Source organism: Triticum aestivum, chromosome 6D (assembly GCF_018294505.1).
Source record: "Triticum aestivum cultivar Chinese Spring chromosome 6D, IWGSC CS RefSeq v2.1, whole genome shotgun sequence".
NCBI classification, from domain to species: Eukaryota; Viridiplantae; Streptophyta; class Magnoliopsida; order Poales; family Poaceae; genus Triticum; species Triticum aestivum.
Window position 1 is genome coordinate 163303188 of NC_057811.1, and position 13182 is coordinate 163316369.

Genomic DNA, 13182 nt, shown 5'->3' on the forward strand with positions numbered 1-13182 from the left:
CTCGAACCCAAATCGGAGAAATGTCTCTTCATAGGATACCCAAAGGAGACTATTGGGTACTCCTTCTATCACAGATCCGAAGGCAAGACATTCGTTGCTAAGAATGGATCCTTTCTAGAGAAGGAGTTTCTCTCGAAAGAAGTGAGTGGGAGGAAAGTAGAACTTGATGAGCTAACTGTACCTGCTCCCTTATTGGAAAGTAGTTTATCGCAGAAATCTGTTCCTGTGACTACTACACCAATTAGTGAGGAAGCTAATGATGATGATCATGTAACTTCGGATCAAGTTACTACCAAACCTCGTAGGTCAACCAGAGTAAGATCCGCACCAGAGTGGTACGGTAATCCTATTCTGGAGGTCATGTTACTTGACCATGACGAACCTACGAACTATGAGGAAGCGATGATGAGCCCAGATTCTGCAAAATGGTTAGAGGCCATGAAATCTGAGATAGGATCCATGTATGAGAACAAAGTGTGGACTTTGCTTGACTTGCCTGATGATCGGCAAGCCATCGAGAATAAATGGATCTTCAATAAGAAGACAGACACTGACGGTAATGTTACTGTCTACAAAGCTCGACTTGTTGCGAAAGGTTTTCGACAAGTTCAAGGAGTTGACTACGATGAGACTTTCTCACCCTTAGCGATGCTTAAGTGTGGCACCCCGACTCAGAGAAAACAGGAACGCCCCGTATTCCAGCCCAGAGATCGAGGCGAAGTCTTCTAGAATACGGCACTGCTTAGCATAGAACAAACTAGCTTTCTATTAATACACGAATATGAATACAAGTTCTCTGATATTACAATGAATAACATCGGCACGACAACACTACGCCATCCTCAGTTGCTCTATGCAAGCAGCATAACGAGTTGAGGCAGCGGAACCACTACTGGCAGCGGAACAACGAACGACGATGATGAACTCCAATCCGCAGGGACTCTGGCTAGAACGCTTATCCTAGCTCGCGAACACAAGAACAACACCAAACAAGAAAGCAATCCAGGCACGACCTGCAAGCTGGCATGACACGCCAGGTCAGTACATTGAATGTACTTGCAAGCTCACAATAACCAGAAGCATTCAAGACAAACATCAGCATGGCATTTACAGGTTAAGCAGGAATTAACATGAGATCCTCATAACAACATGACATGAGCAACATGAACATGATACAGCTAGAACAACCTGAGCATGGCATGAACATATGAATCTGACGATACTAGCATGCAACATGATGACACTATATGCACTACTTATTCTGCTCGGGTTACTACGTAACCATCACATGCATGACCTACCAACCTCGGACATCACACGATTATCTCAGGATCAAATCAAGCTTGGTATAAACAATACCGTAGTAATCATTAAATGACCACAAGGAGCTTGATCTTTACCCACGATTCTCGCACAATATCACGAATATCCAACAACTCGGTATCCTCGATACCACGGTGATCATTCCGGCGATCACAACCATGACCAACACTTGGTCTCAAACGGTGATCATTCCGGCGATCACAACCAACTTATCTCCTCATCGAACCGGGGTTGTTATAAATCAAGTTATTATTAATACTGTTGACTCACGGTGTGACCGACACGAACTGGGCCCTTATCTGCGGGCGCGGCTATTGATAGATTTAATATACACTCTGCAGAGGTTAGTACACTGTACCCATACTACGGAACCCATGGCCTCGCACTCCCATTCGGGTGGACCAACGGCGTTCCGACAAAACCGGTCTACTGCCATGACACTCTCCCAGCCACTCCAACCCACTCCCAACTAGGCTAGTCCTGGGTGGCACCGTGTCTACCAAAGACACAACGACCACCGTCGTGGCCAAAACGTCCCTCACGGGGACCAGATCCATAATAACAACAACGGGCACACAAGGTTATGTCCGCCTACCTGATTAGGGTAGCGCGCACCCATAACCTTCCCTCGTTAGAGGCACTGGCGAGAGGCACGACAATAGACCCAGTTAGGACCTTCCCATAAAGGTAAGCGTGGTTGCACTGGTCAGTTTCGATATGGTGGCACCATGACTCAGCCAACAGTTGTTCAAGTTCAATTTAATCCGGTTAAACTTGAATGCAAATATGCTGAGCCATGATAAAATAACATGATGCAAGGACAATGCATGAGCATGATATCAACATAAGCATGAGGGTACAACATAACTATCCACCATATCAACAATGAATCATATCCAGCTGAACATGGCATAATGATGAGCATGAATATTACAAGTACAACACTACTCATAGCATAATATGACCATTATCATCAACCATAAATAACATGCAAGAACTCATCAATAACATTACCGAGTAAACACTTAACCAACTAGTAGTAAAGGAACAACGCATATTAACAGTACTCGGTAACCGATGTTAGTCATGCACCGAAGAACATGACCAACCCAACACGTACTACTATCAAGCATGGCAATATGAAAGTAATACCAGCAACTAGCAGGGCATGATAACCAGGTGCATAACAACATAGTAAGCAAGTAAGCACTAACCCAGAAACATTACCGAAACTACGATAACCATATTTTAAACAAGCAATCATTTAGTAAATAATCAAGTTGAAAACCATGGCTACAGCATGAATATCATGCAAGTGGGTATTGTGGCTTGCCTGGGGATGAAGAATACTCCGGGAAGAAGTGTGGTGAAGCCGCGAAAAGATTTGCCGGAAACAGTTCTCTCTCGCAGGGGCTGTTTACGTGCAAAGGGAAAAAAGGTCATTTTCACAGTGTCAAACCATAGTGAAAATGAAACCAACAGAACGGGATCGACAAAACGAAGAAGTGAGCTTTGGATTCACCTCAATCGGAGTCTCGAGCAAAAAGATATAAGCGTTTGAAATCCAGGGACCAATATGTAAAAAGACCCTCTACAAACAGGCCCCTGAGCTGAAAAACAGAAAACGTATTTCAAAGAATACGCATTCAGAACTGGAAAACGTATTCTTCGCCGCAAGAGAGTGAAATGCGCTTTCCTGACGAGAAAACGTATTGCTGGTTGAAGCAAAGCAGGAATACGTTTTCAGACAAAGGAAGACGTATCCAGGGTAATACTCTTCCACTTACCCAGTCAGCAGAGGCGGGACCAGCCACGCGGTTGCTGACGGGCGGATCCCACTGGGTGGGGCCCGTCACTTATCCAGCTAGGCAGGCGGGGTCAACGCCTACCCACCGACAGGTGGGGCCGCGTGGAGATGGGGTCCGCCTGGCTCCTGTCTTCTTCCTCCTCGCTACACCCCGATGGGAAACAGAGGAGGCAGGGGCGGGGTCGCGATGCCGGCGGTGGCCCGGCCGGCTCAGGCCGCCTCCGGCCAAGCCGAGGCCACCGGCGAGACCGGAAAGGAGTGCCGCATCCATCCTTATGGGAAGGAGACGCCAGAGATGAGCGGGAGGGACGGCGTTGCGAGGGGAACATAGAGGCGCCGGCGGTGATTGAGCATGGGGCACGCGGCCAAGGTGGCTCCGGCGGTGGGGAGAGGACACGGGGAGGATCTCCGGGGTCCGGGTGGAGCTATGGTGAGGTCAGGAGGGAGGGGGAAGGCTCGGATGGCTCGGATTCGAGAGGAGACCCGAGGCGGCCATGGCGTCCATGGTGGGCACAGGGAGCTCCTCGAGCTCAAACGAGAGGCTGGGGAGGGAGCTGGTAGTGAGGCGAGGCTGCTGGTGTGCTCGAATGGCTCGGGGGAGGGCTATATATAGCCGGGCGAGGAGGCTGTGGCCGAGTGCCGCCGTTCGAGCTCGGCCAAAGCTCTGGCGGGGCTCAGCGAGCACGGGCGAGCACGGGAACACGACGAGGAAGTCAACGGACGAGCTACAGAGGCACACAGGGTGAGAGGGGCCGAGGGCGCAGAGGAGAAGCGGCCGAACGCCATTAAAGCCTCGGTCGGCCACAGTGCGTCGGTGGGCGCACGGTGACGAGAGCTGACGGAGGGGCTGACGGAGGGGGAGAAGGCTCCAGGAGGACGCCGACGATGCGGGCTAGCTGTTGGACATGCTCACGAGCGCGAGGACGACGAGAGGGAGAGGGGCCCGAGCAAGAATCCATCCTGGACGCGGCCATGGCATGCCAGAGAGGTGGTGACCGCGTGAGCTGGCGAGGAGAAAGTGCCAAAGGCTTGCAAACGTTGTCTAGTGCGTAGTTCATCCAGGGGAGGTTACAATTGAGGTGCTAGATCAGTTAAAAGTGCTCTGGTTAAATGGTAATCTACCTCTGAAGTTTACTGCAGTAAACTTGGTCGTGAAACAGTGATCAACTGAGGTGAGATTAGAGGCAAACGATTTATCTGGGGTGATTAGCTTAGGAAGAACTACCATACTGGGGAGTTTGGCAGGAAAGGGACCAAGATTTAATGCACTTGCTTTGCAACTGCACAATCTGGTCCAGAAACTTGATCAGGAAGGTGCACTCACATGGAGTGTCAAATTGAGCTCAAATTGGGCAAGGCAGAGTCATTTGGTCCTATGAAGATGCTCAAAAAGTCTCATACCAATTGGCCAAGCCAAACTGGTACTTACTTCACAAACATCTCCTCTGGACAGAAACTTGCAAAACTTCTAGAGGAATAATGGCTTGATGAACCATGCCCAAAATGGGTGGAGGTAGGTTATATGGATAATAGAAGGCGTAGAAAAATTGACAGCCATAATGGATCAAGATAAAATATACTTGCTTCACAAACTGAAATTTTGGACAGAATCAAAGAATTGAAGATGAGCTCACATGGAGGCATGAGATGAGCTCTAATTTGGTGGAGGTCTATGATATGATGATATGAGGGACCATGAAAAATGGAAACTCATTTGAATATGCCTAGCTTGCACCTCCTTCACAAAGCTTCTTTCTGGATAGAAACTTTGGAAAATCATAATTAAATAATTACTAGGCAAATGAGGTTGCATTTTGGCATGTGGCAATTATATGGACAGGAAAAGGTGTCCAAGGAGTTTGAGGTCAATCGGGAAGATGAAAATAGCACTTGCTTCACAATGTGCCATTTAGGGCAGAATAGGAAATGAATTATTTGAGCAGGATGATAAACATGACAAATGAAATATTTTGCCATATTTGAGAAAGATATGACCCAAACAATTTATGAGAATTATTTGGGAATTTTAGGAGTGATGGAAATAAAGGTTGCTTGACAACCTAGGGCAATTTGAGTTATTCCTTTAATAGAAAAGGAATATTCGCAATAAAAAGAATATTGGGATTTGGGCTAGGATGAAAATGACGGGGTCTAGGGAAGGATTTGGGAATGACAAGCCACTATGGAAACAAAGAAGAGGGCATCTTCTTCAGTTTCCAAACCACAAAGCCACGGAAAAAGAAAACTCAAGCAAAAACCTCAGAAAAACAAAAGAAAAAGAAAGGGCGAAAAATCAGGCTGTCACATTAAGTCCGTCCGAATCATGTTAGCAATTGCCGAATTTATGATTATGAAATTTGGCAAATGGATGTAAAGACTGCATTCCTGAATGGATTTCTGGAAGAAGAGTTGTATATGATGCAACCTGAAGGTTTTATCGATCCAAAGGATGCTAACAAAGTGTGCAAACTCCAGAGATCTATCTATCGACTGGTGCAAGCATCTAGGAGTTGGAATAAACGTTTTGATAGTGTGATCAAAGCATATGGTTTTATACAGACTTTTGAAGAAGCCTGTATTTACAAGAAAGTGAGTGAGAGCTCTGTAGCATTTCTAAAATTATATGTGGATGACATATTGTTGATTGGAAATGATATAGAATTTCTGGATAGCATAAAAGGATACTTGAATAAGAGTTTTTCAATGAAAGACCTCGGTGAAGCTGCTTATATATTGGGCATCAAGATCTATAGAGATAGATCAAGACGCTTAATTGGACTTTCACAAAGCACATACCTTGATAAAGTTTTGAAGAAGTTCAAAATGGATCAAGCAAAGAATGGGTTCTTGCTTGTGTTACAAGGTGTGAAGTTGAGTCAGACTCAATGCCCGACCACTGCAGAAGATAGAGAGAAAATGAAAGATGTTCCCTATGCTTCAGCCATAGGCTCTATCATATATGCAATGTTGTGTACCAGACCTGATGTGTGCCTTGCTATTAGTTTAGCAGGGAGGTACCAAAGTAATCCAGGAGTGGATCACTGGACAATGGTCAAGAACATCCTGAAATACCTGAAAAGGACTAAGGATATGTTTCTCGTTTATGGAGGTGACAAAGAGCTCGTCGTAAATGGTTACGTCGATGCAAGCTTTGACACTAATCCGGATGAATCTAAGTCACAAACCGGATACATGTTTATATTGAACGGTGGAGCTGTCAGTTGGTGCAGTTCTAAGCCAAGCGTCGTGGCGGGATCTACGTGTGAAGCGGAGTACATAGCTGCTTCGGAAGCAGCAAATGAAGGAGTCTGGATGAAGGAGTTCATATCCGATCTAGGTGTCATACCTAGTGCATCGGGTCCAATGAAAATCTTTTGTGACAATACTGGTGCAATTGCCTTGGCAAAGGAATCCAGATTTCACAAGAGAACCAAGCACATCAAGAGACGCTTCAATTCTATCCGCGACCAAGTCAAGAAGGGAGACATAGAGATTTGCAAGATACATACGGATCTGAATGTTGCAGACCCGTTGACTAATCCTCTCTCACGAGCAAAACATGATTAGCACCAAGACTCCATGGGTGTTAGAATCATTACTGTGTAATCTAGATTATTGACTCTAGTGCAAGTGGGAGACTGAAGGAAATATGCCCTAGAGGCAATAATAAAGTTGTTATTTATATTTCCTTATATGATGATAAATGTTTATTATTCATGCTAGAATTGTATTAACCGGAAACTTAGTACATGTGTGAATATATAGACAAACTAAGTGTCACTAGTATGCCTCTACTTGACTAGCTCGTTGAATCAAAGATGGTCAAGTTTCCTAGCCATAGACATGAGTTGTCATTTGATTAACGATATCCCATCATTAGAGAATGATGTGATTGACTTGACCCATTCCGTTAGCTTAGCGTACGATAGTATATTGCTATTGCTTTCTTCATGACTTATACATGTTCCTATGACTATGAGATTATGCAACTCCCGAATACCGGAGGAACACTTTGTGTGCTACCAAATGTCACAACGTAACTGGGTGATTATAAAGGTGCTCTACAGGTGTCTCCGATGGTACTTGTTGAGTTGGCATAGATCGAGATTAGGATTTGTCACTCCGATTGTCGGAGAGGTATCTCTGGGCCCTCTCGGTAATGCACATCACTATAAGCCTTGCAAGCAATGCAACTAATGAGCTAGTTGTGGGATGATGTATTACGGAACGAGTAAAGAGACTTGCCGGTAACGAGATTGAACTAGGTATTGAGATACCGACGATCGAATCTCGGGCAAGTAACATACCGATGACAAAGGGAACAACGTATGCTGTTATGCGGTTTGACCGATAAAGAACTTCGTAGAATATGTAGGAGCCAATATGAGCATCCAGGTTCCGCTATTAGTTATTGACCGGAGACATGTCTCGGTCATGTCTACATAGTTCTCGAGCCTGTAGAGTCCGCACGCTTAACGTTTGGTGATGATCGGTATTATGAGTTTATGTGTTTTGATGTCCTGAAGGTAGTTCGGAGTCCCGGATATGATCACGGACATGACGAGGAGTCTCAAAATGGTCGAGACATAAATATCGATATATTGGATGACTATGTTTGGACTTCGGAAGGGTTCCGGGCAAGTTCGGACAAACACCGGAGTACCGGGGGGTTACCGGAACCCCCCGAGGAGTGTAATGGGCCTATTGGGCCTTAGTGGAGAAGAGGAGGGGCAGCCAGGGCAGGCCGCGCCCCCCCTCCCCCTCTAGTCCGAATTGGACAAGGAGGGGGGCGGCGCCCCCCTTTTCCTTCGCCCTCTCTCTCCTTCCTTCCCTCCTACTCCTACTATTGGAAGGGGGGAATCCTACTCCCGGTGGGAGTAGGACTCCTCCAGGGCACGCCATAGGAGGGCCGGCCCTCCCCCCTCCTCAACTCCTTTATATACAGGGGAAGGGGGCACCCCAAAGACACACAAGTTGATCAGTTGATCTTTTAGCCGTGTGCGGTGCCCCCCTCCACCTTAATCCACCTCGGTCATATCGTAGCGGTGCTTAGGCGAAGCCCTGCGTCGGTAGCATCATCATCAGTGTCATCATGCCGTCGTGCTGACAGAACTCTCCCTCGAAGCTCTTCTGGATCGGAGTTCGTGGGACATCACCGAGCTGAACGTGTGCTGAACTCGGAGGTGCCGTACGTTCGGTACTTGGATCGGTCGGATCGTGAAGACGTACGACTACATCAACCGCGTTCTCATAACGCTTCTACTTACGGTCTACGAGGGTACCTGGACGACACTCTCCCCTCTCGTTGCTATGCATCACCATGATCTTGCGTGTGCGTAGGATTTTTTTTAAATTACTACGTTCCCCAACAGTGGCATCCGAGCTAGGTTTATGCGTAGATGTTATATGCACGAGTAGAAAACGAGTGAGTTGTGGGCGATACAAGTCATACTGCTTACCAGCATGTCATACTTTGATTCGGCGGTATTGTTGGATGAAGCGGCCCGGACCGACATTATGCGTACGCTTACGCGAGACTGGTTCTACCGACGTGCTTTGCACACAGGTGGCTGGCGGGTGTCAGTTTCTCCAACTTTAGTTGAATCAAGTGTGGCTACGCCCGGTCCTTGTGAATACCGGAGGAACACTTTGTGTGCTACCAAATGTCACAACGTAACTGGGTGATTATAAAGGTGCTCTATAGGTGTCTCCGATGGTACTTGTTGAGTTGGCATAGATCGAGATTAGGATTTGTCACTCCGATTGTCGGAGAGGTATCTCTGGGCCCTCTCGGTAATGCACATCACTATAAACCTTGCAAGCAATGCAACTAATGAGCTAGTTGCGGGATGATGTATTACGGAACGAGTAAAGAGACTTGCCGGTAACGAGATTGAACTAGGTATTGAGATACCGACGATCGAATCTCGGGCAAGTAACATACCGATGACAAAGGGAACAACGTATGTTGTTATGCGGTTTGACCGATAAAGAACTTCGTAGAATATGTAGGAGCCAATATGAGCATCCAGGTTCCGCTATTGGTTATTGACCGGAGACATGTCTCGGTCATGTCTACATAGTTCTCGAACTTGTAGGGTCCGCACGCTTAACGTTCGGTGACGATCGGTATTATGAGTTTATGTGTTTTGATGTGCCGAAGGTAGTTCAGAGTCTCAGATATGATCACGGACATGACGAGGAGTCTCAAAATGGTCGAGACATAAAGATCGATATATTGTGTGACTATGTTTGGACTTCGGAAGGGTTCTGGGCAAGTTCGGACAAATACCGGAGTACCGGGGGGTTACCGGAGCCCCCCGGGGAGTGTAATGGGCCTATTGGGCCTTAGTGGAGAAGAGGAGGGGCGGCCAGGGCAGGCCGCGCGCCCCCTCCCCCTCTAGTCCGAATTGGACAAGGAGGGGGGCGGCGCCCCCCTTTTCCTTCCCCCTCTCTCTCCTTCCTTGCCTCCTACTCCTACTATTGGAAGGGGGGAATCCTACTCCCGGTGGGAGTAGGACTCCTCTAGGTGGGAGTAGGACTCCTCCAGGGCGCGCCATAGGAGGGCCGGCCCTCCCCCCTCCTCCACTCCTTTATATACGGGGGAAGGGGCACCGCAAAGACACACAAGTTGATCAGTTGATCTTTTAGCCATGTGCGGTGCCCCCCTCCACCATAATCCACCTCGGTCATATCGTAGCGGTGCTTAGGAGAAGCCCTGCGTCGGTAGCATCATCATCACCATCATCACGCCGTCGTGCTGACGGAAATCTCCCTCGAAGCTCTGCTGGATCGGAGTTCTTGGGATGTCACCGAGCTGAATGTGTGCTGAATTCGGAGGTGCTGTACGTTCGGTACTTGGATCGGTCGGATCATGAAGACGTATGACTACATCAACCGCGTTCTCATAACGCTTCCGCTTACGATCTACGAGGGTATGTGGACGACACTCTCCCCTCTCGTTGCTATGCATCACCATGATCTTGCGTGTGCGTAGGAATTTTTTTGAAATTACTACGTTCCCCAACAATGTGTGCATGAATGGGCCAAGAGAATTTCAGAATTTCTGTTGGGCTTTGGGCCAAAGGCCTACTAGCAAAATTCCAACAATCCCCCACAAAGTCTCATTGGCACATCTCATCATTTAGTTCCAAAACATTGTTTATATACCGGTGCTTAGTGGAGACTGTGAAGTTGAACTTCCACTTAGAGTTTTATGCTACACTAGATCACAACTTGAATAGTGGACTATGCCTTGAACTACAAGTTTTCTGCAAGACTAGTTTCACACAAATTCTTGACCGATATTGGGTTGTCGCACGGCTTCCCCGCGGGTGGAGCGTATACGTCATACTCCAGGGCCTTTCATGAATTTATTAGAGAACACCCAATTCTCACAGACTGCGACGTTAACAGTCAAATTCATATAGGTGTGTTCCTCAGGAGATGCTCTGCAGGACAACATCTCTGCTTACTCAAATAAGCCACTTGGAACACATTAAGATAAATATCAACCTGCCATGCAGATCAGGAGAGCATTGCATCTTCACGGAGTGGGATAATTAAAATAGGGATACTCTCCTCTCAGCTGACCAACAGCTTGTCTCCCACTTCTACTTCACGGGATCTCCGATCACATAGAGTGGGTTACCACTATGGACAACTCATGCGGTGGGTCTCAAGCCCATCTCCGTCGATGCATTATCTATCACGTTACGTGATAGACCCTTTGTGAAGGGATCTACCAAGTTTTTCAACGTTTGGATATAATCCAACATAATAACTCAGGAGTTCCTCAATTTTCTGACAGATTTTAGTCTCCTCTTCACATGCCTTGAGGACTTCATATTGTCCTTAGAGCTGTTTATCTTGACGATCACAGTTTGATTATCACAGTTCATCAGGATAGGGGGTATTGGTTTTTCAACCATAGGTAAGTCCATCAAGAGCTCATGAAGCCACTCTGCTTCAACAGTGGCAGTGTCTAATGATGTGAGTTCTGCTTCCATAGTTGACCTTGTTAAGATGGTCTGCTTGCAAGACTTGCAGGAAACAGCGCCACCACCAAGTGTAAAAACATAACCACTTGTGGCCTTAATCTCATCAGCATCAGATATCCAGTTTGAGTCACTATAACCCTCCAGTACCCTTGGATACCCGGTGTAATGAATCCCATAGCTCGCAGTGCCTTTTAAATAACGCATAACTCTCTCAAGTGCATGCCAATGATCATCTCCCGGTTTTGACACAAACCGACTCAGCTTGCTCACAGCAAAAGAGATGTCAGGCCTCGTGGCACTCGCCAAATACATAAGCGAGCCAATAATCTGAGAATACCTCAGTTGATCTCTTGCAATCTGTCGATTCTTTCGAAGCAACACACTAGCATCATATGGAGTTGGAGAAGGCGTGCAGTCGCTATACCCAAAACGACTCAAGATCTTTTCCACATAGTGAGACTGAAGCAGTGTGATCCCACCATTCTCATCTCTCAACAGCTTGATGTTTAAGATAACATCAGCTACTCCTAGATCCTTCATCTCAAAACAGCGAGATAAGAAATCCTTAACCTCCTTGATTAGATCAAGTTTGGTTCCAAAGATCAGTATGTCATCGACATACAGACAAAGAATAACTCCTTTGCCCCCACCATGGCGATAGTACACACACTTGTCACCATCGTTTACTACAAAGCCGACAGCAGTTAATGTTCTTTCGAACTTCTCATGCCACTCCTTAGGAGCCTTTTTAAGGCCATATAAAGACTTTAATAACTTCCACACCTTTCCTTCCTGACCAGGTACTACAAAACCATCTGGTTGATCCATGTAAATTTCCTCTTTCAATTCTCCATTGAGGAAAGCCGTCTTAACATCCATTTGATGAACGAGAAGACCATGTGAGGCAGCCAGTGATAGTAGCACCCGAATTGTGGTCAGTCTAGCCACGGGTGAGTAAGTATCAAAGAAGTCTTCACCTTCTTTCTGGGTATAACCCTTAGCCACAAGTCGTGCCTTGTACTTTTCAACCGTACCATCAGGTCTAAGCTTCTTCTTGAACACCCACTTACATCCTACAGGTTTGCACCCGTAAGGACGGTCAGTGATCTCCCAGGTTCCGTTAGCTAAGATGGAGTCCATCTCGCTACGAACAACTTCCTTCCAGTAGTCAGCATCAGGAGATGCATAGGCTTCTGAAATAGTCCTGGGTGTGTCATCCACAAGGTACACAATGAAATCATCCCCAAAGGACTTTGCAGTCCTCTGTCTCTTACTCCTCACAGGAGTTCCATTGTCACCCTCAACGGGATTCTCAACATGTTCCATCGCAATGGTGGATTCAGGAATTACAGCGAATTCCTCACTAGATGGAGTAGGTATCTCCTGATTTGATGAACTCGACATATCCTTCATAGGAAATATGTCCTCAAAGAAAGTTGCATCATTCGACTCCATAATCGTACCAACATGCATGTCGGATACCTCAGATTTTATTATCAAGAATCTATAACCAATGCTATGAAAAGCATAGCCCAGAAGAACACAATCCATGGTTTTTAGTCCAAGCTTGCGCTTCTTGGGAATTGGTATATTGACTTTCGCCAAACAACCCCAAGTACGTAGATAAGAGAGTTTCAACCTTTTCCTTTCCCATTCCTCAAATGGAGTCATGGTCTTATGCTTTGTGGGAACTCGGTTTAGGACATGACACGCAGTCATTAGCACCTCCCCCCACCATTCCTTGGAGAGACCCGATGTGTCTAACAAGGTGTTAACCATATCAGTTAGAGTTCGGTTCTTTCTTTCGGCTACCCCATTTGACTGAGGTGAGTAGGGAGGCGTCCTCTCATGGATTATACCATGTTCCGAACAAAACAAATCAAATTCATTGGAAAAATACTCTCCACCTCAATCGGACCTAAGCCGTTTAATTTTTCGATCAAGTTGGTTCTCTGCTTCAGCTTTATAGTTTTTGAATAAAGTTAAAGCCTCATCTTTTGATTTCAGAAGATACACATAACAATATCTAGTGGAGTCATCAATCAACGTCAT

General features: G+C 46.4%; 1 long non-coding RNA gene across 1 annotated transcript; it reads right to left on the minus strand.

Annotated features, from left to right (window-relative positions):
* Positions 1–2659: 2659 nt before the first annotated feature.
* On the minus strand, positions 2660–4002 carry LOC123141389 (uncharacterized). The gene is made up of 3 exons (XR_006470241.1): positions 3111–4002; positions 2846–2933; positions 2660–2736 (listed from the first exon to the last, which is right to left on the minus strand). It is a non-coding gene; the product is annotated as an uncharacterized lncRNA (long non-coding RNA).
* Positions 4003–13182: the final 9180 nt, after the last annotated feature.